The sequence below is a fragment of the Simochromis diagramma genome, unplaced genomic scaffold, assembly GCF_900408965.1.
Source record: "Simochromis diagramma unplaced genomic scaffold, fSimDia1.1 OVJJ01000216.1, whole genome shotgun sequence".
Taxonomy (NCBI): Eukaryota; Metazoa; Chordata; class Actinopteri; order Cichliformes; family Cichlidae; genus Simochromis; species Simochromis diagramma.
Genome location: NW_024386883.1, coordinates 11239845 through 11265210, shown reverse-complemented (window position 1 = coordinate 11265210; position 25366 = coordinate 11239845).

The following is a 25366-nucleotide window of genomic DNA, read 5'->3' as shown; positions in this document are numbered from 1 at the left end:
GCTTCTGTCTTACGTCTACGCTGTAGGCACATCATAACCTTTTCTAATACCTTATGCCATCACATGACTTGTAGCTTCCTAGAAACTCCATATCTTATCCACACAGTCTGCACAGATAGAAATGCCGGCAATGGTGTCAGCTGCTTGTGTACATTGTAGGCTGTATGTAGACGGAGTTTTTGCTGTGTGTGCTATTGCTATTTATGGAAGACTTCCTGTAGTTAGGATTCATTTAGACAGTCATTATTACATTAATCTGCTTTAACTGTGGTTACAGCTTCCCTAACTTTACATGAAGGTAAATAAAACATAAGCCAAGCAACTTAACATAAGCATACTGAAACAAACATCGAGCAATTCTGTATGCCAGGACATACAGAACTACAGTATGTGGCAGACAAGCAGATGGATGGCTTAGCCTCTTTCCTGTATTCTTGTATGTATTTAATAAAATAAGAAGCAAATACATACTTTAAATACAACACAACAATAAGGATTTAGTACTCCTGTCCCCAGATAAATTAACTGAGTTTTTCAATATAAAAACAGCTCATGGCAACTTTTACAACTGTGGTCTGTGTCTGTTTTTATGTTCCTTAACTTTAACATCACTGCTGCGGATTAACTATTTAATGCAAAACTTCAGCTTCAAGTTTATTACTGCAGACAAAAATGCTCATCAGCCATCACAATTGACAGTTTACTGTAATGTGTGAACTGTAAAAAGATATGTTTTCCTGTCATTGGTTGGCTGTATGGTACAAATTAATAAGAAGTACAATCCACTAAGAAAAACAAACCAGACCCCAGACCTTGAGCACAATTTGGATCAATATTTGCATAGCCTTTCCTTCTACTTATATAGAGCAGAAATTAACGCTGAATATCTGCCTCACCCTATCCCTGTATCCTCTTCTGTCACACCAAACCTCTGTATGTCATTACCCACTACATCCATGAACCTCCTATGAGGTCTTACTCTTTTTCTCCTTCTGACATCCTTTGCCCAGTGTATCCAGGACTGCTCCAAAGCTTCTCAGCCTTGACTCTTGTTTGCCAAACAGCTCAAGCTGAGTTTTCCCTCTGATGTACTCATTTCTAATCATGTCCAGTCTGGTCACTTGCTTTAATTTTTTGCTGCTATCCTTCTGTCCATTGCTTTGGATGGTAGACCTGAGTACTTGTACTCCCTGCATTTATGCCATGCTCAAAACATGAAATGGACACGCGTGGAAAAGTTGCATTAATGCATGGAGAAATTGCTTTACCAGCAGGGGGGGAAATAATATATTTAAAGCCATGAAGTCAGTAGTGAGCAAAAGACGTATGAAGTACATTCCAGGGTCTTTAATCACCGTAAACAATTAAGCTAGGTTGCTAATGTGTATATACGTGTAAATGTGTTAATAATGTCTGTTTAAACACTTTCCTTTGGTCATTTTAGTGTTCGCTTGAAATAAAAAAAACCTCCCTCTGCTGTTATTGCAACTTACCTCAACTTCTGCCTGTGTGTACATTTCACAATTTGGAGAGGCAAAGCGTGAAATGGACACGGTGGACCAACGTGTCTATTACACGCTTTGCCGTGATATCAGGTTGCCTCATTTGTCAACTCATTCATCGCCATTGCAAACTAAAAGATGGAGTCCCACCACCACTTTGAAGCCAGCTGTCACTCTAACTGCACACCTCACCCCTGTCTCATGCATGTACTGCACCACCATATGTATGCATATATGTGGAAAATCAAGCTGTTTTTGTTACATCTGTGTGCTATGTTACAAATTTTTTCTTCACCTTGTGCATACTTGTTTCAGATCATTTCTGTTTCCTATACCATATTTTTCTTTAATTGTTTAATTTCTTGTTTTCTAGAATATTTTAGAAGTGGATAAATCAGTGATGTATGTATGTTTGTAACCAGAGCTGAAACTGACTGATATACAAGTAAATATTGTTACATGGATAGATTCACTACATTTATAGCAAGTGCCTTTCTTTTTTATAGCACAATGTTTTAAAAAAAAAAAAAAAAAAAAAAAAACTGAAACCACTGACAAAAATGACTAAAATAAGAGAAATGTTATAACTTCATCAGACTGTACCCTCTTCTAACCTCCATTCCACTCTAACATTCAATCTAGGTTTCTAATAAAGACCTCTCCTGATGCAAAACATGCTAATCTCAGACCTTGTGTACTGGTAACTACCTTTGTGATTCATTTATAACAAGACTGTCAGCTCTGTGGAATACACTACAAGCCTGACAATGCCTCAACCTTTCCAATTCAAGGTCATGGTTTAATTTCCCTTTCCACAGCCCCATGAGCATTCTAGTATTTGCTTCATGGCTCCATTTTAAAAGGCTGCAAAGATTTTTTTTGATTTTTTTTTAAGGGAGCAGAAACGCATCTATATGAGGTGTGTAATGAGCACATGTCATCTGGAGATTTCTACAGTCTGGATCACTGATTCAACCTTCTCTGGTACACTCTGATCAAAACCATTAAATCTACAGCCATAAGAAATTATGAACTTCTTACAAATGTCACACACAAACAAAATATTGATTGGTTGGAAATGTCACATAAGACCAGTAGACAAGAGAGGTGGCAAAGTGGAAAAAAGTTGCTGTTATTTTTTTATGTCTTTTACGAAACAGATATATTTCTATAGAAGATAAGCATTCACTAAAAAAAGGGGAAAAACAGAAGGTTTAACAAATGCAATTTTACCAGGGTGTATGGATAAATTGGCTGAGCAACAGAAAATATAATCCTTTAGGTAGTACAGCTGGGGTTATTAATCTGATGTAGGTGATTCCAAGTAAAGCTAAACCCTTAACAGCTCAGCCTTAATACTCCTGAGGGTTAAGGTCAGTTACTGCCTGGAAATTCAAACAGTAGAAGTGTAGGAGGATCTATCTTTGATCCCACAGTTCACAAATGTCAGATTTACAAGCAAGGAAAAACACTTTGATGAAAAATATTACAATAACAAGAGCAAGTGGAGCAGACTTGACCCAAATAGGGAGTGAAGAGGTCACTCAGATCAGAGAGCTGAAGGTCAGATAAAAGAAGGTGGATCCTAAACAGGGTCAGGGAATATTTGTAAGCTATACAGCAATTAATGCTGAAGTACCCTTGAGAAAAGTCATTTCCTAAGTATGCTTGTACTGTATAGACCCAAGTGAAGAATTTAAGCAGGGCACTGCTAAACAACAACTTTCCTCAGCCTGAGATAAACAGGGAGGTGAACAGAGGATAAACATATTTTTTGCCAACCTGTCCTGGGTGGACAATGCATTTCACCCATTGTTAGCTGAGACCCTAAAAAGGTGGATGTATTCAAATTTAAAGCCTAGTCCACTCCAGTCATTTAGTACTTTAGAGTGCGCATGAGTTTCACTACACAGTTGCTGTTGCAGTACAGACAGAGCCAGCCTCCCACAGGATTCTGGTAATTGAGCAGTCCAACTGTCGCACAGCAGTTTTCATAACCAGCAAAAGAAATACCCATGCATGTACATGCAGGCACATTACAATAATCTTATTCTGAAAAATGTTCCCTAAACTGTTTCTGTGTTATCTCACAGAAGTGAGACATATACTGCAGACTGTTTGTGTCCCAATACAAAAACATCTGCATGCAAAAATCCCTAAGGATTAAAATGACATTAAATCTAAAGTGTGTTTGCATTTTAATTAGCAAACCACTTCTTTAAGGCCTGAAAATACATTTAATATATTAACCAGTGGCGGCTAGTAGTGATATTGGGTGGGTGGGCTAACAAATGCATTATAGAGTTCACACTACTAGCAGCAGCATCACATCCTTGATACCACATTACAGTCACAAGACCTTGTCAAAGCAACACTAACAAAACTATATAGAGGAATATCCAGAATGGCAGTCACACACACTCTCACACACCTTTTGACTAGCTGTTTTTATACACATTAACACATGCCTTCTTTTGTTTTTACGAAAACAAAATATGCAAGAAGGAAGAATGACAGCTGAATGATCAGAATGCCAGAAAAATCTATTCAAGTTCTGTTGATGCAGCCACGGATGTACTTAAAAATGTAAAATCTGCCAATAGACTACAATTGCAATATCACAACTATACAACATACTGACTCAAACGACACTTCACCAACAAAAGGAGTTGGTATCCACAGACAAAAATATTGATCTTTAAAGAAGAGTAACAGGTAACGGGAAAGAAGCATGTTACCTATTTTAAGGGGAGAGGGTGGTGAGCTTACCTTATTTGAAGAGAAGATCACATCGTTGAGTTTTCTGGGATGCAAACATGTTAATCACCCTGTCATTGAAGTCAAATGACACCAAGTGCTGTGCTTTCTCAAAGCGTGCCTTTGACTGCTCCATCAATATTTCATAGCACTGTGCTGCTACTGACGTTGTCAGCCCGCCGCATCCTGCGCGGCCTTGCTGCAGCTTCAGATGCATCTGCCTCTGGTTATGAAGGTCACCTCTTCAGTTCACCGATGGAGTAGGAAAACTTCTTCTGTCTGGTTCTGAAAGGATCCGTGGTTCGTTTTTGAAGAATGTTGTATAAAATATCAACAAGCATGAAAACAAGATAAGAAAAGTAATTGTGCATCCCCAAGGAAAGCAGACGTCCAGAAACACACCTTGCTGAATGGAAGTCGGAGATACGTCTGATCCCCGTAAAGCTAGCACATGTGCCCCACAAAATGTAATACAGTCCACAATCTGTGATAGTGAATGCCTGTTTTTTTTTTTTTTGTTGTTAGTTTTTTTACTAGCTTGTTGTGTCTTTGTATAGCAATGCTGTGTCCTTCATACAGGCATTGTTAACTTTAGCAAACATTGATAGCTTTACACAATTTCCAGTGTGACTTAGTTAGATAAGTGCTTCAAATCCACAATTCCTTGTTGAGTCCAAGTTGTGTCCAAAAAGCAGGCCAGGGAAACAGTAATGTGAATTCCTGCTTAACATGCAATTAGCCAGTCCTTTGTTGAAACCACGTAACACAAAATTTATAATTCTGTCGTTTGTCCCGTTGTGTTATTTGAACATCGTTTGGATGATGTGGTCCCATTCTCTTCACTTACACTTTTTCCTCCAAAGACAGAAGGAAATGGACGACTACATAAATAATCCACTTCGTTCTTGCTAATGCTCACCGGTGCCGCCATATTGATTTCGCCTTCGAGATTCTCACAGAAGACTCCATCGCCAAATGTTCCCACCTCTGGGCTGAACTAGCCCAAACGGTCAGCAAATCAAAGGGGCGTGACCTGACTGACACCTGTCACTCACTGCTCTATGAAGATGAATGGTAGATGATGCTGCGGAGCATGGGCTGTAAAAATTTAGCTCATGTAGCTAAATCCTGTGTTTGTCTTTTTTTTCTTTGGACTACTTGGTGTTGTTGCTGCACTTCGTTACACCAGCGTTTAAGCAATCTGTTCTAAGATGATTTTAGATATATATACACAAATATATATATATATATATTTATTTTTTATTAAAAAGGATAGGGAGGGCTTATCTCGTCAGCCCATTCATACCATACGGTGGCCCCTAGAGACAAAGCGCGTACAAACTCCAAAACACTTGCAAACTCCAAAACACTTACAAACTCCAAAACACAACGGAAGTGCTCCAGGACGCTAGGGGCAGTGTTGAGCTTTTGTTACCTAGTAACTACACAAGCCAGGAAGTACCAATGACCGGATTTGGGCTGTATCCCAATTCAGGGTCTGCAGCCTTAAAGGCCGCATTTTAAGGCCGATTACGTCACAGCAACACGACAAAGGCTGTCCCAATTCAAAGGCTGCTCGAAATGCCGCCCTCAAATGCGTCCTTAATTTCCCTGAATTTTAAGGATGGGTCGGTGTAGCCTTCATGGCCCAACATATCCCAGATTTCATAGCGCGGCGGTGGTGTGGATAATTTTGTCGAAAAAAAACGGCGGAAGCGGAGCGGCCGAAGAGTAAACTTTCAGAAGTAAGTACTGAATATTATGAGACTGTCACCTGTCTGTCTGTCCTGCACTCTCTCTCTTTTTCTTTCTCTCTGATTGTGTAATAAAAGTATGAACATGTATTTATAAGTTACACTTGTGTTTGAATCCTGCAGCTTATCACACATTTGATTTCCATGTGTGACAACTGCAAGTGTCCAGAGTGAGGACAGACTGAGGGACCCACTGCTGCACATCATCTGTGAGGCTTTGCACCCCTGATGATCCACCAGGACAAACTCAGCAGTGTGTGAGGAAGAGGAGGAGGAAGAGCCAGCAGCAGCTGACAGATGGAGAGAATAGACAGACCGTTCCCTGTTTGTGAAGGACTGCTAGGAAAGTTTAAAATAACTAACTGTCTGTCCTGAATCAGTCTTATTAGGTAATGTTCAAATAATTTTATCATTCCAGTGTTTTCAGTGTGGGAGAAAGTACTCAGGGCCTTCAAGTTACACACTATGAAAGGCAGTAACACGTTTAATATTCAGAAACCTAAAGTATGTATCAGCAGCAGAATGGAACTAAAAATAAATATTTGTTTCAGTTCTATGAAGCTTTGAGTATTTTGGATTAGTAGTACTGCTGTGTTTGTTGCATAATATTGTTGTAATTGTTTATATGCTTTATATATTCTGAGGTAAGTTGATCTATAGTGTTACATCATATTCTATAAGGATGTTATGTGTTTGTATACTTTCTGCCCAATTTGACCCATTTAGCAGAAGTCAGCCTGTTTAAGGCTCTGATATCTATTCTGTGTGACTTAAAGCAGTTATGACATGGTCTGATTTTCTCACCCAATAAAGGAATTTTCAATATATCAGTCTACTCTTCATTTTATCAGAAACAGTTATCACAGCTTGTACATTTTCTTTTTATAAATATATGTAAGCAATGAGCCAAATTTAGTAATGCCAACATACTGAAGGAACAACATTTGTCTCTTATATATGATACACCTATATATGCACTGTCAAAGATACTTGTCTTTGAGTGAAGATTTAAGGTGATAAGACATATAAATAACTGCAACTTGAATCTTTACTGAAGCTCAGTATTTGACACAGAGTTCATGTTCACTGCTGTAATAGCTAATAATGATTAATATAATAACTATAATATTGGCCATATTATATTTACATTACCAAAGTGATATGACTTTAGTCTCAAGAACAACATTAGCTAATTGTTATTTACTAACTAATCTTAAATGACTGTTCAGTACAGAAATGAAGCCCAAAAATCATGTTTTACAGTCCTGTGGTCTCAGCCTCAGATACTTATCAAATCACACAAAGCTCTTGTAGAAACAAACAAACAAATGAACAAAATATGTTCTCCTTCATTTCTGTCAAACAAAGTTGTATGACACGTTTCCAGAGGTTAGTATCATGGTTGCTAGGCAACCTGGGAAGCATAACGGAGACTAGACCGTCCCATACAGACAAACTTGCCGTTTATTTTGCAAATCGAGCTCAACACTGCCCCTAGCGTCCTGGAGCACTTCCGTTGTGTTTTGGAATTTGCATGTGTTTTGGGGTTTGCATGTGTTTTGGAGTTTGCAAGTGTTTTGGAGTTTGCAAGTGTTTTGGAGTTTGCAAGTGTTTTGGAGTTTGCAAGTGTTTTGGAGTTTGCAAGTGTTTTGGAGTTTGTACGTGCTTTGTCTCTAGGGGCCACCGTAATACCAGCCATCCCTGATATTAACAACGAATTTTGCAAAATTACCACATGAGAAGCTATTGAATCCAGCATCAGAGCCCTCTTTGCCATAAGTGCACTGGGCAGTTCATTAGGTCCATCTCACTAGCACTAGGCAGGACCACATTTTCTTGTAAAAAAAACAAAACAAAAAAAAACAGCACAAATATCAAAATAAAATCTAAAAATAATCGGCCTAGTGAGAAGGCTGCAATGTGTGCGTGAGCCACCTGTTGAGAATTAATTTGTTAAGCTGATCTTTCACAGGCCAAGAAAAGATGGTTTTGACTTGTCACGGAGTGATCGCAGTACTAATATCATTAATGAAGGGCTCTGTTCTCTTCAAATGTTCCAGTGAGGCTCGACATTGTGACAGTGCCCCAGCATTCACGGCCATTCATTTTATTATTTACACCTAGCACGACCCAAATGTCTTCTGTCTGGAAAACCTAATGAATATCCTGTGATTAATATTTCAGTGCTGATGCATTTATTATTTTTATAATTTATTTTGCTGACAAGTCAGGAATGTGGTTTAGTCAAAGCTTTTGTATCAGAACACTCGTTCCTTTTAATAACTCCTTAGCTCCTAACAGAGCTAAAAATTATACCTCAACCACTCACATATTTTTGCCAACTAGCAAAAACTCAGCTTATTTCTAATAACCTTGTGTATGCTGCCTTTGCTGCTTCTTCCTCTCCACTGCAGAGGTGTAAATGATCTTACACCTGTTCCAAAAATATTTCCTTCACACTCTTAGAAGACAGAGGGAGAAGAATATAAGGACAGCCACTGGCATGAAAGAGAAATGAGGATCCTGAAAGAATTGCAAAACGGGGGTGTTAGGTTGGGTGGGTCGGGGGGACACCAGGAGAAGGAGCTAGATTACCAATCAGAAGTCAGATTGCAGAAGATTGTTTGCACCCTTAGGCGGATCAACGGCTTTTGTATCTCTGAAAGAGGGGAAAAAAATATTTTCACTGCAATTACTCCAAATAGCTGAATCCTATACACAAGCCACTGATGGGCTGTGTGTGCCAGCACAGAACTGTCCTAGCCACAGGCACATAGTCTGCATTCGATTAAACAGAGCAAGCCGAGGTAATCAGTCACCTCCACTTGCCCTTTTAAGGTCTCACATAAAAACATGCGCACACTTAGGAAGGGTGAAAGAAGAAACACCTATCAGAGGTGCCATTACTGACTCCTTTTTGGAAGAGCATCAAGTCTTTGATAGATCACCCAATCCCCCGCGTTTTTGCCCTACCATCACGTATTCATGGCAGGTTCTGATCACAGTCTGTGCTGGTACCATGCTGAACAGCTCTTTAGCATCAGGACTGCATCTGTGTAAGAGTGAACTGAGATGATTAGTTTTCAAGCCTCTCTCACAGTAAATTTAACATGTAGATAAAGGTACTTTCATGGCAATAACACCGCTACCAGGTAAATAAAGAATGTGACAGTGTGTTTTGGCATCACAATGAATGGCACAGGTCACAAGATGTCCACTAGATTCTTCTTTCTTATGCCGTAGAACTATTAAAAGTTCTTAATGAGTGAATCACTGTGGTATTGAATTGATGGATGTTATTGACAGTAATCATGGTCAATTCATAAACATTACTACAACCCATTTAATAAAAGAAGCAAAATTAGAAGTGAAACAGAATGCATGTGTTGGTTAATGCTAGTAATTCATTCAATCCCAATCCCATGATAATAGAGCAAAATAGAGATTTCTTGTTTTGTTTTTTAAATGTTTTCACATTTTGAATTGAATGCTGGCAACATGTTTGTAAAACTTGAAGCAGGGCCCGTTTACCACTGTGTTGCATAACCTTCAAATCTTTCTAAAAGTGAAATGTTTCTTATTCTTTGATATATCATTTCATTTGCTCAACAGTTCAGGGTCTCCTTTGCCTTTTATATACAGTGTCAAATGTTTCAAGTAGCTGACAGCGAGCTGGACTGCATCAAGCAAGTTTAGAGAGTTTACTTCTTCTACCATAAAATTCTGTAATATTTTGAGAATGTGGTTTGTCTCTTTTTTGACCATCTTTTTCCGTTTTTTAACTTTGGGATGACTTTGTTAATAAATACCTCTGTGTACCACCTTTCTTTAGAAATGTGGAATTATATGTTAGTCTGTTGTATTCAGTGTTTGTTTTTATGTCTTGTCTATAATGCCATAGAAAACTCTTGAGCCATTTCTTTAAATCACACTTACAATGAGGCACGCTTGTTTTAAAGTGGGCTTGAGCAGCAGTTTTTCAGGCTTTCTGAAGGTCTTTTCATCAATTCTCAGTCTCGTCCTTGTACCTGTAATTTTAATTTTTTTTGTTTAATTTACTTAAAACTGACCTGTGACTCATTCACACATAAAAAAGACACTTAACACAAGGGATGAACTAATCTTGTCTTCACACATAAAAGACAACTTATCAAGGAACTGGTTTTAAACCAGTTTTATTTTTAGGCACTTTATTACTAGCAGCCTAACACAGAAACTAAACCAGTTTCTTTAGCTGAATCTATAAAACATGATTCTTAGAAAATAAAACACACTTTGACAGGCATAAAATAGGATTTTTGTACCAAAGAGGTGATTCCCGAAGAACTATCAGCTTCAAACTTGGCATGTCTTGGCATGGTGTGCGGTTTATCCTTAAAACATTCAAGAAGACATGTCAACCCTTAAAATAAACTATCTACAGCAGATGAACAGTATCTGAAAGTCATATCCTTAAGAAAGAGGGGGAACGACTGAGAGCTATCTACTGTTAACTGAAGCCTCATCAGAAATGATCTCAGTGGAAGGACAGCTGTCAAAAAGCAAATCTTAAGGAAGGAAAACAAGGAGAAAAGAATGAACAGGAACAGGACTGAAAATCAATGGCAACAGGTATCATGGAGAGATGAATCCAAATTTGAACTGTCTGATTCTTCAATATGTACAGAGGAGATCAGGAGGGAGATACAACAGTGTCTACAGTCATCTGTCATCTGTAAAACATGGTGGAGGGTCTGTAATGATTTGGGGCTGCTTTTGTGAATGCAAAAAAGCACAGTTTGGTTTTGATCCAACATGTAATACCATCTGGAAGCATTGTTAACAGAGAACAGAACAAAAGGCACCTAACATCCAAAGAAGAGCTTTGAATGTCCAAAAGGAGAACTGGAGTAATAATAATAATAATAATAATAATAATAATAATGCATTACTTACATTACACATTCAAAAGTCAAATATACAAACATGTAAAGCTCCAGCTTCCCAAAATTATCTTCCAAATGGCTTTTATCAAAGCCACAGTCTAAACCTCAGATTTATTTGACAGGGAGAAGCAAAGTTTTCTGCTTGATAAGGTTTTTTTTAATCAGTTCAAGTAAATTAATTTTTCTTGATAGACTGAATTCAGAAGTAAAAGAGAGGCTTTTAATCACTCAGCAAGGTCATAACTGTTTTCACTGCTACCACCTGAGCCATCACAGAAGCACTCAAGAGCTCAAGCACTGCCTCATGAATCACATTAAGGTTTTTGCATTTCCTCCGAGCAAAGATTATGGAATCAGACAGAAAAGAGTCAACAAACAAGGAGTGGGAGGAAGAAGAAAAGACGTGGAAGAAGAGGAGAAAGAGGATGTGGTAGATGATGAGGAAATAGCATGTAAGCAACGGCTGATCCATTGTGGCAGACAGCTCTAAGATCATGTACAGGGCTGCATCAATCACCACTGTAATCAGGATCCACTGCTACTGCATACTAACTAATACAGCCTGATAGCTAACTGAGATTCTATATGAAGAGGTTTTACAAACAGATGCTTACACGGACATAAAGAGCATTAAGAAATTTTGCAGCATGGAGATAAATAAAGCACATCTTACCTTAAAATAAACACAGGTGGTTAAGGTATAAGCAGCATACTGACCATTTCACAGTCTGCCTGCTAATGAGGTACAACATATTATACCCTCCTCACAATACTAAGGGATAGCAGAGGGGAGCTCTGCATCTTAACAACACAGGCCTGGTTCAGCTGAAAACATAATTCTTTCCCAGTGAGGGGAGCGTGTTTGAGGCAAATTAGGTTAGATACACACACCCACCCACACTGCAGTCATTGTGTATCTCTAGGAGGTCCAGCAAAAGCAGATTGGTGGTGAAAACCAATGGAAAAAACCCCCCAAAACAAAACAAGGTTGAAGTCTCCCAGCGTCATTATGCATGTATGCGCTTGTGTATGTGAGATGGTGTCTTCTTCCAAATGATAGGAAAGCTGGGTGCAGAACACAGAAAGACTTGTAAGTTGAAATAGTTGCCTTCGGGCACTTTCAGGATCCATCAATCCGAAGTCACACTCATATCATACATTTATTCAGCCTTAAAGGGAAAGAGGGGGGAAAGAGGCAAAGAAATAGTTTAGAGGCTGGTATCAAATAAATGAATCTAAGATCGACATGTAACAAAGTCCTAATGTTGGGATCTTTTTTGTAATTGCAGATGCCAGCATCTCCCATACCCCTTTAAATTTTCAACAAATGACTTTCCAAACTTGAAAGCACCAGAAATTGTGAAAGAAGTTCTAATCTGAAATGAAAGCTTGGGAGCTTTTAGAGCAAGCAGCATATCACAGGTTTTACCTCCATGTATTATTAAAGCTTACGTTAAACTGGCCACATGCTTTAATGAAAGGATGGAGCCATATCTGAAAAGAGAGCTAAATGAGACAGAGAGACTGCAGGGGAGGAAATAGACTGCTTTTGGTTATAATGATGAACTATTTTTTTAAAGTGCACAGTTACGCCAAAAGGCAGCTTAAATATTATCATCAGACTGACCTGTCAGTCCCTGCATGCAAATAAGTACAGCACAACACTGGAAAGCAAGCAGAACCGCAGTATTTACATGGCCACTATGCATCATCATAGCATGGCAGAAACACTAAACTACTTTCACCCTGGGGAAACTACACCCTGTAAATATACACTTATGAAGTCCCACTAAGACCCATTGTTAGCAGCATAATCTCAGCCATTTACAACATTGTCAAACACCTCACCACTATCTTAGACCCACCTGTGGGAACACATTGTCACATCAAAAACCAAGTGAACCAACAAGATCTGCAAACTTAGATGACATCAAAGGACAGCGTAACTTTTCACCTGTGTACCTATAATCGAAGCAGTGGAGGCTCTCAGAAAATGACTACAGCGAGTTTTACCACTGAACATACTTGCACCCTGCTATACTTCTACTTCAACACCACATATTTCAAATGCAGAAAGGTTTTCTACAGACAAAAGTGCAAATGCATTATGGGCTACCCAATGTGACCCATTATACCTGACTTATTCATGGAGGAACTGGAAAGCAGAGCTCTGGGCTCCTTCAAAGAGATAGCACCTAGTCACCTAGTGGTACAGATATGTGGGTTACTCCGAGGTCAAAATCAAAACCCAGTAAGTAGAAGCCTTCACTGATCATATGAACTCAGTGGCTCCAAACATAAAGTTCATCAGGGAGGATACCAAGGACTACAGGTTACCACTGTGGACTGTGCAGCGCTCACTGAGAATAATGTGAGTTTCCTGGTAGCCCACACACAGACCAGTACCTACTCTATGACTCCCACCACCCTCTGAAACACAAACTTGGACCCTCCAACACCGGACAGAAAACATTCCCTGTAAGGCAGAAGGAGGGAAAAGGAATGTAAAGACTGCTCTTAAAATATGTGGTTATCTCAGTGGGGCCTTCATCAAATCAGCGGAGATGCACAGGAAAGAAGGTCAGACACCAACTAGGGAGAAACAGAATGATAAACAGAACAACAATGTCATCCTGTATGTAGCAGGTTTGTCAGGGAAACTCGGGAGACTATTCTTCAAGCACGACATCCTGGTGCACTTCAGACCCAGTCACACCCACAGACAAAAACTGGTTCATCCCAAGGACAAAACTCCCAAACGCAAGCAAAGCAACACAGTGTATTCTTTGAAGATGAGCGAGGAGTGCTCGGACCTCTGCATTGGAGAAATCAAACAGCCACTCCACAAACACAGGGCACAACACTGAAGAGCTGACTTATGATGCCGCCATCCACCTACAATGAGGCCTTGAGGTCCTTTTCCAGGTGCTTCGACCCCCACTCAAACCTTGTCTCAGTCAACAACAACTTCCAAAGAGGAAAACCCAAACATTGGGCTCAGTGCCTGAGAATCTCCACCCTTTGTTTTTATAACGAAAGAAGCCTCTTGGATGAGAGGTGAAATGTCTTTGCAAACTTAAAGACGTCCAGGTGACTTCCTTTTTCAAGCTGTTAAGACTACCATGACCTGGATGACTGCAAAGCTACAGAGACAATGCAATGTGAGTATCAAAGCTGAATCCTGCCACAACTGATACTAAGAGTCATTCTTTACTGTCCCCCAAATGGGAGAATGTTTACTGACATTTTTTAATATCAAATAGCCTACGGTACAAAACAAACATGGATTATACTGACTAACATCTGGTGTCACAATAATATTATCAAAGCACTCTGTGTTCTTCCTCATGGAAGCTTCTGGGCTTTTTTTTGTTTGCTTTTGGGGGGGGGGGTCCAAAGATTGGTGAAAATGAGCTGACGTGACTGAAAAAGTGAAGATTTCTTTCTCTCTTGCTCACTCGCTGGCTTTCACTGTCATTATGTTCAGTCAGAGTCTTTATCCGAGACGCTAGAAGGACGCTGGTTTGGTGTGACACTCGTTGCTATGCTTATGTTAACCTAATGTGTTGTCAGCGTGATTCATTATTTCACTTCAGCTGCGTCCTGTCAGTTTCACACCTGTCTGTGAGGAGGAAAAAGGAAAAATTACTGTGATAGTGAATGACAGCAGTTTGAGGCCTAATGACTCTCACTTTCATCTGTAATAAGACCGGCGCAAATGAATTAGTTGAATAACGATGACAGATTTATTCCTTCGCTGCATTTTTCCTGTTTTCATTTAATCGGTTAATATCAACAGTTCATTAAATTTGGATTCTTAGATGTATTTATATTTTACATTTTATGCTAACAAGCACAGAAAGTTGTTCAAATTGCTTTAAAGGTTAACGAATGATATATAGTCAGGTCATTAATTTAGCACTAATGTCACTTTCTCTGTGAGATGTTTTCCAGCTGCGTTACTTCCTGTTTTATTTTGGAGTTCCCTGTCATCTGTGTTTTGTTTTACTTTCTTTGAATGGATTCGCTTAATTAGACTCGCCTGTTCTTTGTTCCCCACCTGTTTTCCTCTCTTTCATTGCCCTCTGTGCATCTATGTGTGGATATATAGTCTCAGTCTTTATTTCTTTGTTGAAACATATTTTAATTTGTCCTCGTGTGGTCCCTGTTGCCTTGTGCATCACTTCATAAACCATTATTAAAGGAGTGCTTTGAGTTGCATCTTGCCTGCTTCTGATGCTGAATTTCGTCCTCTGAAGAGGTTCATGTACACATGCCTGAATTTAACATCAAGCCACAGATTTTCCATCTATTAGTTGTAAAAAAACAACTTTTATGTACTTTCTATTTGCATAATAAAGACTATAATAAATGGCTGATGTACCCACCCTGACATCACTCATGGGTTTGTGGATTATCCTGTCTTTTTTGTTTTGGTTTTTAGAACATACATATTTTAAAGTAATTTAACTATATTTTGCAATAAAAAATGTTTGTCATATATGCTTAAAAAGTCCTGGTGAGTTTATTTTTGTTTGTTTGTTTTTTGTCTTTCCACACACAAAAGGACCAGAGCATTTTTTGCCACATACAGCAAAGACAATTTGTCACATTTTATTATTCTTTTATTAGTTTGTAGGAGCCTCATTATCCAGGATCACTGAGGGGAAAAAGAGTATAAAAGTGCTTTAAGTGCAGTTTAAGTAATGGGAAGATTTTAGCTTGTATATGGTAATGTTCAACAGCACCAGGCAAATCTTCCTTTATTACGCCCAGTGAACATGTTTGAGAAATATGAACGGCTTCTCAATGACACAGCCAGTGAGCTCGCCGAGAACTTTTATGTTGAAGTTAATCTTGTGAAAGCAAAGCTTTCGATGCCGGGTCCCTTATCGTTACTGCACTTCAAAGAAAACAAGAGCCCCTGCTGCAGAAACAACTAGAATCTGATGCCAATACATGCTGTGCATTCATGTAAGATGATTTTGATCCACCGTGCTAAAAGAGAAAAAAAACATATATTTATATTAACATACATTTTACTGCACTAAACGCGAACAGTTCAATATGAAAACTATTTAAGGTTTGGGATTATTAGATATACTTTCAAGCTCAGATAAAGCAGAGGATACTTCAGAAAGAATAAGGCCAGTCATCTGTGAGGACACATACGATGGGTCAGTGCAGGAGAGGAGAATTTGCTTTAAAGCTGAGGTATGTTTTGATAACCTTGATTTTATTTTTATTTTTTCTGTGGGATGGCTCAAGAATCAATTTGCTGTCTTCAAAGAAATGGTCAAGCAGGAGAGGAAAAAAGATGGATTTTGTGTGTTTCTCAAGAGCAGGGCAAAGTCTGAAGATGCTTAACTGGTTTTTTGCACACTGTGACCTGTCTTAGTCATTTCTGTGATTCATATACAGCGTTTCCATCTGCTGCATGCTCCATGAAAACAACACTAATGCCAGATGATGCTTCAGCTGTCTGACATGGTTTCCTATAGATTATATTCACATAGTGATCGGCCAGCTGTGGATGTGAGAAAGTGAGCATGGTTTGAGCTTCTCTTTCATGCCTCTCTGTCATTGTATCCCCAATTAATTAAGGTGCAAATGTTTAAACCTTCTGATTGGTCCACAGTAAGACTCGGCCATCTTTTGTAACCCCCTCACACCTAAAGCTATTGGGAAAATGAAATAAGCGAAGCTGCTCGAGTGGGAAAACTGTACGTTCATTCATTTACTTGACATGAGGCATTTGAAAGGGATAAAAGCCAAACTTATCCGCCACTGTTTGAACAAATAGCAAAACTTGAACATTTAAAGGTAAAGAGGAAAAGAGAACAAACACCTTCAACCGTGTTATGAGTGTTGAAGTTGCATAGTTTGTCCAGCAGAGGGCACTTTGCAATTTCCCTGTTGGTGACACGTGTTTTGAACACCACAAAAACAACAATAAGCTGATTGGAGCAGATACAGTGTCAATAAGTAATCCACAACTTTTTGTGACTATAAAATGTTATTAAACTGCAATGGCATGTTGACTTATCTATAACAAAATGATTATACATAGCAAACTTTAGGGAAACCTACTTGTTTCATCTATATCGGCCTTTAAGTCGAATTTTCAAATCAACAAATATCGGTATTGGCCTAAAAAAAAAATTTTTTTTTCTAAACTTGTTCCATGTTTCGCTTTTACAACACTTGTGAGGAACAAAGGGAGAGATGACTGTCAGTAGAGGTGAACCCAAACTCTAACCAGTAGATGTAACAGCTACTGTCATGGCCTCTTACAGGCAATGCAGGTCACTTCCAGCTGAAACTACTTGTGAATCTGTGTGAATAACAACTCCTGTGTGTAATAAATTCAGGAATGCACCTTTAATCCCGTGCATCAGACTGGGAGGGTCTCCTACAGTGGAGTTAAAATGAAGTGCAGGATCAAAGACCTGGCTGCAGCTCAGAGGCACCGGAGGAGGTTAGACCTTCAGTCTCCTCTCTTCTCCTCTCCTCTCCCATTTTTGCTGGAGTTGCAGAAGTGTCTTCTTTATGTGTGTGTATATATACATATATATATATATATATATATATATATATATATATATATATATATAGTCACTACTTTCTCTCTCTCTCCTTTTTAACGCCGTTGTGATCGCTTGTCTTTAATCTGCTTTGAGATGCCTTCATGCCTCCTGTCTCTCTCCCTCGTTCCTGCACTTTCTCTCTTGACGTAAAGTTCAAAGGAGGGGCCTCCCACTAAGTACCCCCCGTCACCTCTCTCATCCATTTCTCTGTGGCTTTTCCCCAGTTTCCTCAGTGGGGGGCATTTAGATTTTCCTTCTCAGCCTCTCTTTCTCTCCCTTCATCTCTCTCTCTCGCTCTCGATTATGTCTCTCATTCTCTATTTTCTCTCTGCTGCTTCTGCTTCTTTTACCTGTCGCTTTCCCATCTTAGGCTTAAACTATCCAAAGTCTTCAGTCACCCATTTAAAAAATGTGTTTTATTAAAAATTGGCAGTTGCCCAAAACACAGCTTAATGCATCTGCTTTCATCTTATTCTTTAAGCAGATTTTTAAATAGGGAATTTTACAACTTTAGAGTAGCTGTATTTTACTTACTCAATGAGCTGTAACTGTAAATCAGAGAGCTCACACAGACATGCATGCCTGCATGTGAAGCCAGCTGGTTGGTTGAAAGGTAGGTCAACCTTTAGTCTCTTCCAATTTCCTCTTTAATTACACATTTTAAATGTCAGTGCAGCTGATCACAGGTCCCTGAGGTATCCGCTCTGGAGACAGCTTTTGAAAGTCTCACTCTTTTGGTGTCACAAATGCCAACCTAGTGTGCACAGAGGAGCCAAATGGAAAGAAAATGATGCATTTCCAAATGCAGCTGGCTTAAAGGGCAAGTATGCTACAACAGAGGTGCCTGCCAAATGGTCAGACTGTAGAAACATCTTTTTAAACACTTCAAGGTTTCTTTTCTCCTGCCTCATCCAAAAACCTTTTGGTGCAAACTAATCACACAGTGACAAGAATGATTGCACTCTTGTTCATTCTTTACCTTTAAAAAAAAAATCTGCTTCTCTTCCTGTCCTTTGCTTCTTTCTTCATCTATTTCTGCATCAGACGCCTCTGTCTGACCACACAGGGACGCACACCGACAAATCAAGTCCTATCATCTCCCCCTTCCTTCAGTGTTTCCCCTCTAGTCTCTCTCCATTTCCCTTCACCCTTCACTACTCTCCACTTGCTTCCTCTAAAAGATCCATTCGAATCTGAGTTCACTGTATGTGTGTTTCCGTGCACGAACATGGCAAAGTGTGAGCAACTCATGCAGAGGAAGCATCTACTTGAGAGGGAAAAGTGGCTAGAAGGCACTTTCTGATAATGAAGCGAGCCAAATGATTGCGATGAGAAGGAGAAGGTCAAGAGTTTGGATGGGATGGTTAAACAGATCCACAATATGTTTACAGTGCTGGGAAAAAAATATTTGGCCTCTTCCTATTTGTCACACATAAATGTTTCAAACGAATTTTAAAATTACACAAAAATAAACCGTAAATACAGCTTTAAATTACATTTATTAAAGAAAAAAAACATACTCAACCCTTCCTGGTCTTGTGGGTTGTGCAATTGACCGCAAACAGTTGGGTTAAGGTCAGTCTGAATTAAGTCCAGACTTCGGCCCAGGCACTACAAAATCTTCATTTTGTTTTTCGAGACATTCAGAGGTGAACTTCCTGGTGTGTTTTGGATCATTGCCCTGTTGCAAAACCCAGGTGTTCTTGAGCTTTAAGGCAAAACTGATTGTTGGATGTGACAGCAAGGCATCCAGGTCCTGAAGCAGCCCCAGACCATCACACTGCAACCATAATGTTTAACTGTTGGTATGATGTCTCTTTCTTATTGATAAATCATGAACTTTGACCTTAACTGAGGCAACAGAGTCCTGCAGTTCTAGGTTGTTGTTATTGTTGTTCTCTCTCCCCAACTGGTCGCGGCAGATGGCCGCCCCTCCGTGACCCTGGTTCTGCTGGAGGTATCTTCCTGTTAAAAATGAGTTTTTCCTCCCCGCTGTCGCCAAAGCGCTTACTCATAGGGGCTCATATGATTGTAGGGTATTTCTCTGTATGTATTATTGTAGGGTGTGGCTTGCAATATAAATCTCCTTGAGGCGACTGTTGTTGTGATTTGGTGCCGTATAAATAAAATTGAACTGAGTTGACTTGAAGTTGTTCTGTGTTCTTTTGTGGCCTCCTGGATGAGCAGTTAATGCACTCTTGGAGTAATTTTGGTAGACCGGCCACTTCTGGGAAGATTCACCTCTATTCCAAGTTTTCATTATTTGTTGATAAAATCTCTCTCTGTGGTTCACAAAGCCTTGGAAATATCTTTGTAACCCATTCCAGACTGATTGATATCAATTTCTTTAGATTGTGGCATGATGTGTTGCCTACTTCACTTTATCATACAGGTTTTATTTGAGCCATTTCTTGATTCAGTAATCGGGGGTTAATCACGGCTGCCAGAATGACACCATTTTTCCAGACTAATCCTGTGCCAACCTTGCTTAAAAAAGGACAATGGAAGATATGAACTACAGCTCACCTTCTGTTCCAGAGTAATGATGTTTGCATGTGTGGAGGATGACAGGAAGAGGCACGATTTTAAATATGACCTTGTAAATTTAGAACATGGAGAAAGAGAAAGCAAGCAGCAAAGTTTATTTATGCATTTGCGTAGATGGATCACTCTGCTGGTTAAGGAGATGATGATGATGATGATGATGATGATGACGAGGCACTTATGTGCAGCGGCACAGTTGGGGAGTACAGATTCCACTCCCTAAAGACTTCTCTCACTGCCAAACAAACTCACACATGCACAAACACACAGACCTAATCAAATACATAGAATGACACGAATCTATTCAAACACACACTCTGCACACTCACAATTACGTTAATGCAAATGTCCTCACACACACACGTACAGCTACGTATTGAAAACAATTAAATCTCAGTATATATGAGTGTCGGGACTCTTTAGGAAGCGGTATTCAGCAGCATCAGAACAAAAAGCAATAGCGTAATGTGTAATGTAGACTGTGTGTTAATAATATTCACCTTAACAGGATAGCCACCTTTCACAAATTTTACCCATTGGTCTGAAGTTGTGCTATTGTGAAGGGAGCCTTTCCTGTAATGCAGCACTGCTCCCTCATGGCTCTCGGTGGAACAGCAGCAGAGAAAAGGATCATGGCCATCGGAGTCGGCCCTGTTGTTTGAACTCTTTTAAATATTAATGTTTTTCCTGCTTTTATCTTCAGAAATATAAAACAGGGAAGGCTGTATAATGCTTGTGGATGAAGAATACATAATAGTTACAGCTGCACTGTAATATCAGATGAAACTTGCATATTGAAATAAAATATTTAAAAGCTCCTTCTGAGGTGTTAAAGAGGCTGCAGCTGTGCGAGGGATTTAGAAAATCTTGTGTTTCAAGAAAAAAGGGGAGGATTTTTTGGAGGATCAGTCGGACCATATGCCACATTGTTATATTCTGAATAGCTCTTTTATTTGTTGATTTGAGAAGTTTAAAAAGTGGGGCATAACAGCGCCAAGTCTGAGGTGATCATCAAGAGTGAACATTTCACCTCAGGAGGTTTCGAGTAAACCACACCAGCGCCTGAATGTCATGAAAGAGGTAAATCGGATAATAAAAAAAGGGTTAGGGGGGCTTGACGGATTACTTGTGACCTTTTAAACACTGGGTTACAGTCTGCGGGCTTGTCAGGTCATTTATCTGTGCTGCACTGCTGACATCGCTGAGGACAGTGAGATGCAAGGACACTGACCTTAACCCTTTTTTACAAGCTGCACAATGCCTTGAGGACCGATGACAAATGGCCAAAGCGACCCTGGAGAGCGTCACCTCAAAACGTGACGCAGAGCTCCTTGAATGGTCCGGCAGTGTAGACTTTTCCCCTTCTCTTTTGAATTTTGTGAAACTGTAACTGTCAGATATTTATTTTCGTGTCTTCATTATGAAACATGAGGCTTTATTGCACAAAGTTCGTTAACACACCAGTGAGTGTAGCGACTGTGTTGACATTCACAGGTCGAGGTCTCGCGAGCGATCAACAGGAGAAGCTGCTAATTGAGCAGAATCTCACCTTTGTGGTAGAAGCGGAATCAAAAGAAGAAAGGTAGCAGATGAAATACATATATCTGAAAATAAAATCGAGCATGATTCTGGCGAAAGCACAAGATTTATGAGGAATGAATTTATTCTTGACGTCTGAGCAGGTGAAGAACAAGAAGGTGAAATATGGCGACGACCCTGCTGCATGTTGCCTCCTTTCAGACAGAAAATTGCTGATTATTCACTGACCTTTGATTAAATTTTACTGTAGCCCATCAAACCTCTGCAACAGTGGACCAACACATGCTAACAAGGTCCTTCACATAACAATAATATGTGACGTTCTGAGCCTGTGAGAGGAGCTTTATAAGCTCTGGTGGTGGTGTAGGCGACTCCACCAAACTCCCTGTCACGGTAAAACCTTTCTGCAGTGACTGATTAACAATTAAGTGTCTAAGATTTCAAGCATGATGTCACCGCCAGTAGCATGCTTGAGCTGTTGAAGGTCAAGGCCTCCATCCTCATTACTTCGACGTGATAACTGAAAGCCAGTTTGCACACATTAACCTGTGAAATGCAGTGAGCTACTAAATCCTCGACACTGGTTCAAAAGATTAATTATACACTATATAGACAAAAGGATTCGACATACCTCTTTTTGTTTAAAATTCAAGCACCTAGCTATCCAAAAAGCTCATTGAATTCCAGCAATATTAATTTTTTCCTGGTAAGTACTGGTAACAAACTAAGAATATATTAAAATGACATAATGGTAAATTGATTTGATCGGTTGATTAGCCATTATCATTTCCCCTGGGAAAAAATATATCTTGGACAAATGAGGGGAACATCAGATATATGATAACACATACTCATCACAAAATCAACAGTTTCACCTATTACCATTCAGTAATTTAATTGATAACTGTAATAAATCAACACAAAATGTTTACCTATTTAACTTTTTCCCGAGGGCATCGACTCCTACTCTGCTACTGGTTCCGTACATAGATCTGCATTGCAAACTGTTCATGATAAACTACTTTTTGCCTCTTTCGAGACAGAGGTCCTGAAAGAGGGACAGGAAGTCCCTCCTTTAAGGCCTCAAAGTTAGTGGAGAGAAGGTTATTTGAAGATTAAAAAAAAAAGTTGGACATATGAACAGTTTATTTAAGCAATCATGCAGAAAAAACAAGACATGAAAGGTTGATGACTCACGAGGAAATCCAACTTATTTTTCATTTATGTATGTGAGAGAAAATGCGCGTGCACACACACACACACACATATAGACATGCTCAAGGGCAGTGCTGAGACTGTACAGGTGACAGAATATTTTCCAAACTGTTTTGCTTCACAAATTTTCATTTAGACAGGAATATGCTAAAAGCCACCCCCATGTGTGCGCACAACCCTCAGGTGGTAAAGTTTCAGTTTTCCCACCTCCTGCTTTTGGCTTCCTCTGCCGACAAAGTCACAACTTCAAAGTCAAAACAGAGGAGAGGTGTGACACACACACACACACACACACACCAGAGCACGTGCATGCAGGCCACACTTATTTCAAGACCCAGTATTCCCCGTTTTTCCACATTTATTTCCCTGCCTCTTTCGCCCTTTTGTGATGTATAATTGAAGCTGTATAATTTTACCAGCTGATTTCTAGCTGAATCCCTCTTGAAGCTGAACTTTCACTTTTCTTGTAGTTGTGGAATATTCTCTCTGAAGTGGAGAGTTGAGCTCTTTGAACATGCTGGTTAACACACTTTTCCTCCCGCCAGGCTAACCCCGTCTCCATTACGCATCATTCTAACTTTATCACAGAAGCAAAAGTTTACCCAGCATCACTTGAATTTGTCCTTTTTGGTCATAAAAGTGAACCTATTTATCCTTTCTTTCTACTGAAAGAAATCACAACTTTTCACTTGTTCTTTTCATCTTACACCCTATTTCAATGGATTAACTTTATTTTTCCATCTCAAAATTCTGCCCAGATTACCCTCTAATGACAAAGTGAAAAAAGATTGCTTGAAACTCTTGTAAATTGATTAGAAATTAAAAAACAAAACTATATAACATGAACACCAGTGTTCACAGCCTTGACACTCAAATTGAGCATTGAGCTCAGGTGCATCCTGTTTCCACTGATCAGATGGTTCTACAACCTGATTGGAGTCCACCTTTGGTAAATTCAGTTGATGGGACATGATTTGGAAAGGCGCGCACCTGTCTATATAAGGGTCCGTAGTTGACAGTACATGTCAGAGCACAAACTGAGCCATGAAGTCTGAAGTAAGTAGTTGGAAGTAGGTCTCTTGCCCCCCATCAAGGGGCCCAAAAAGGAAAAGAAAAAATCCCCTACATGACTGCTAGCCTGAACTGTTAATACAAGATAGATTATGACAACAGATATCCATCATTATGTCAAATACTGACTATATCATTCGAATGCCACAGCAGAAATGATGCAACATTTTATAATCTACAAATGCATAATTTTGGTGAGCCTGTGGAGATCACAGCCTCAGTTTTCTGTTCTTATCTGGGAGCAGCAGCACCTGGTGTGGTCTTCTGCTGCCGTAGCCCAACTGCTTCAAGGATCACTGTGTTATGTGTTTAGAGATGCTCTTCCTCTATAATGGTTTGTAACAAGTGGTTATTTTAATTAATGTTGCCTTCCTGCAGTCTGACCTCTGTGATCAAACTATTCTCACTCAGAAAATTGCTGCTCACAGGATACTTTGTTTCTCAGACTTCTCTGTAAACACTAGAGACGTTTATACAAGAAAATCCCAGAAGATCAGCAGATTCTGCCCGTAAGGCACCAAGAACCAAGCCGTTTTCAAAGTCACGCAAATCAACTCATCTCCATGTTGATGCTCCGTTTGAACCTGAGCACATCGACTTGACCATCTCTACAAGCCTAAATGTGTCGAGGTGCTGCTGTGGGATTGGCTGATTAGACGTTTGCTTTAACAAGCAGCAGACATGGCCAGCGAGTGTAGATGCTGATCGTATTAAACGTAACTGAAAGGAAGCGAGGCACCACCTCGTAGTGCTTTTCAGCTACTGTGCTTTACAAGTTAATTATCTTCTGAGCTGAATTCTCAAAGACGCAGACCACTACAGTATCAAAATAAATCAATAAAAACCAGCATGCACCTCTGTGTGACACTAAACCTTTAATGAGCAATAAAAGGAACCCGACCTTGCTCTCTGCCCCGCTCACATCTGATGGCGTGCTTAACGCAGCAGAAGGCCGAGAAGCAGCAAGGACATCTGAGCAGCACTAGGAGAGGTCGGGTCAAGTACAAAAGAAGGTGGAACCTACACCAAAAATATTACCGTAGCTGCATTTGGCTTGATCCTGTTAAATCTTTCCAGAGTGAAATACCTGAACAACTGTTGAGTGGGCTCTTAGGAGATGTAGTGCAGTTTGGAAGACCTTAAGGGTGTGATGTCTATTGTGACTTTTCAGTGCCAAAAAGAAAACGCACAATTCTTTCTTAACATTTTATTCATTGTCCAAATTCATATTCTTCCTTTTTTTAAACATTCTCTTAAACAAAAATAGAACAACTATTTACACTTGTAAAAAATACATAAAAAGCGTACAAGCAAAATCAAGTTGTCTTTCTAAAAGACATAAGTTACAACAGCTATTAAGTGTGAGACAAAAGCAAACTTTAAGCCACAGACCGAGTTAATACCTCTTTGTACAGATTGTGCAGCTCACTCACCACATTTAAGCTTATTGTTGTGCATTTCTGCTGTAATGC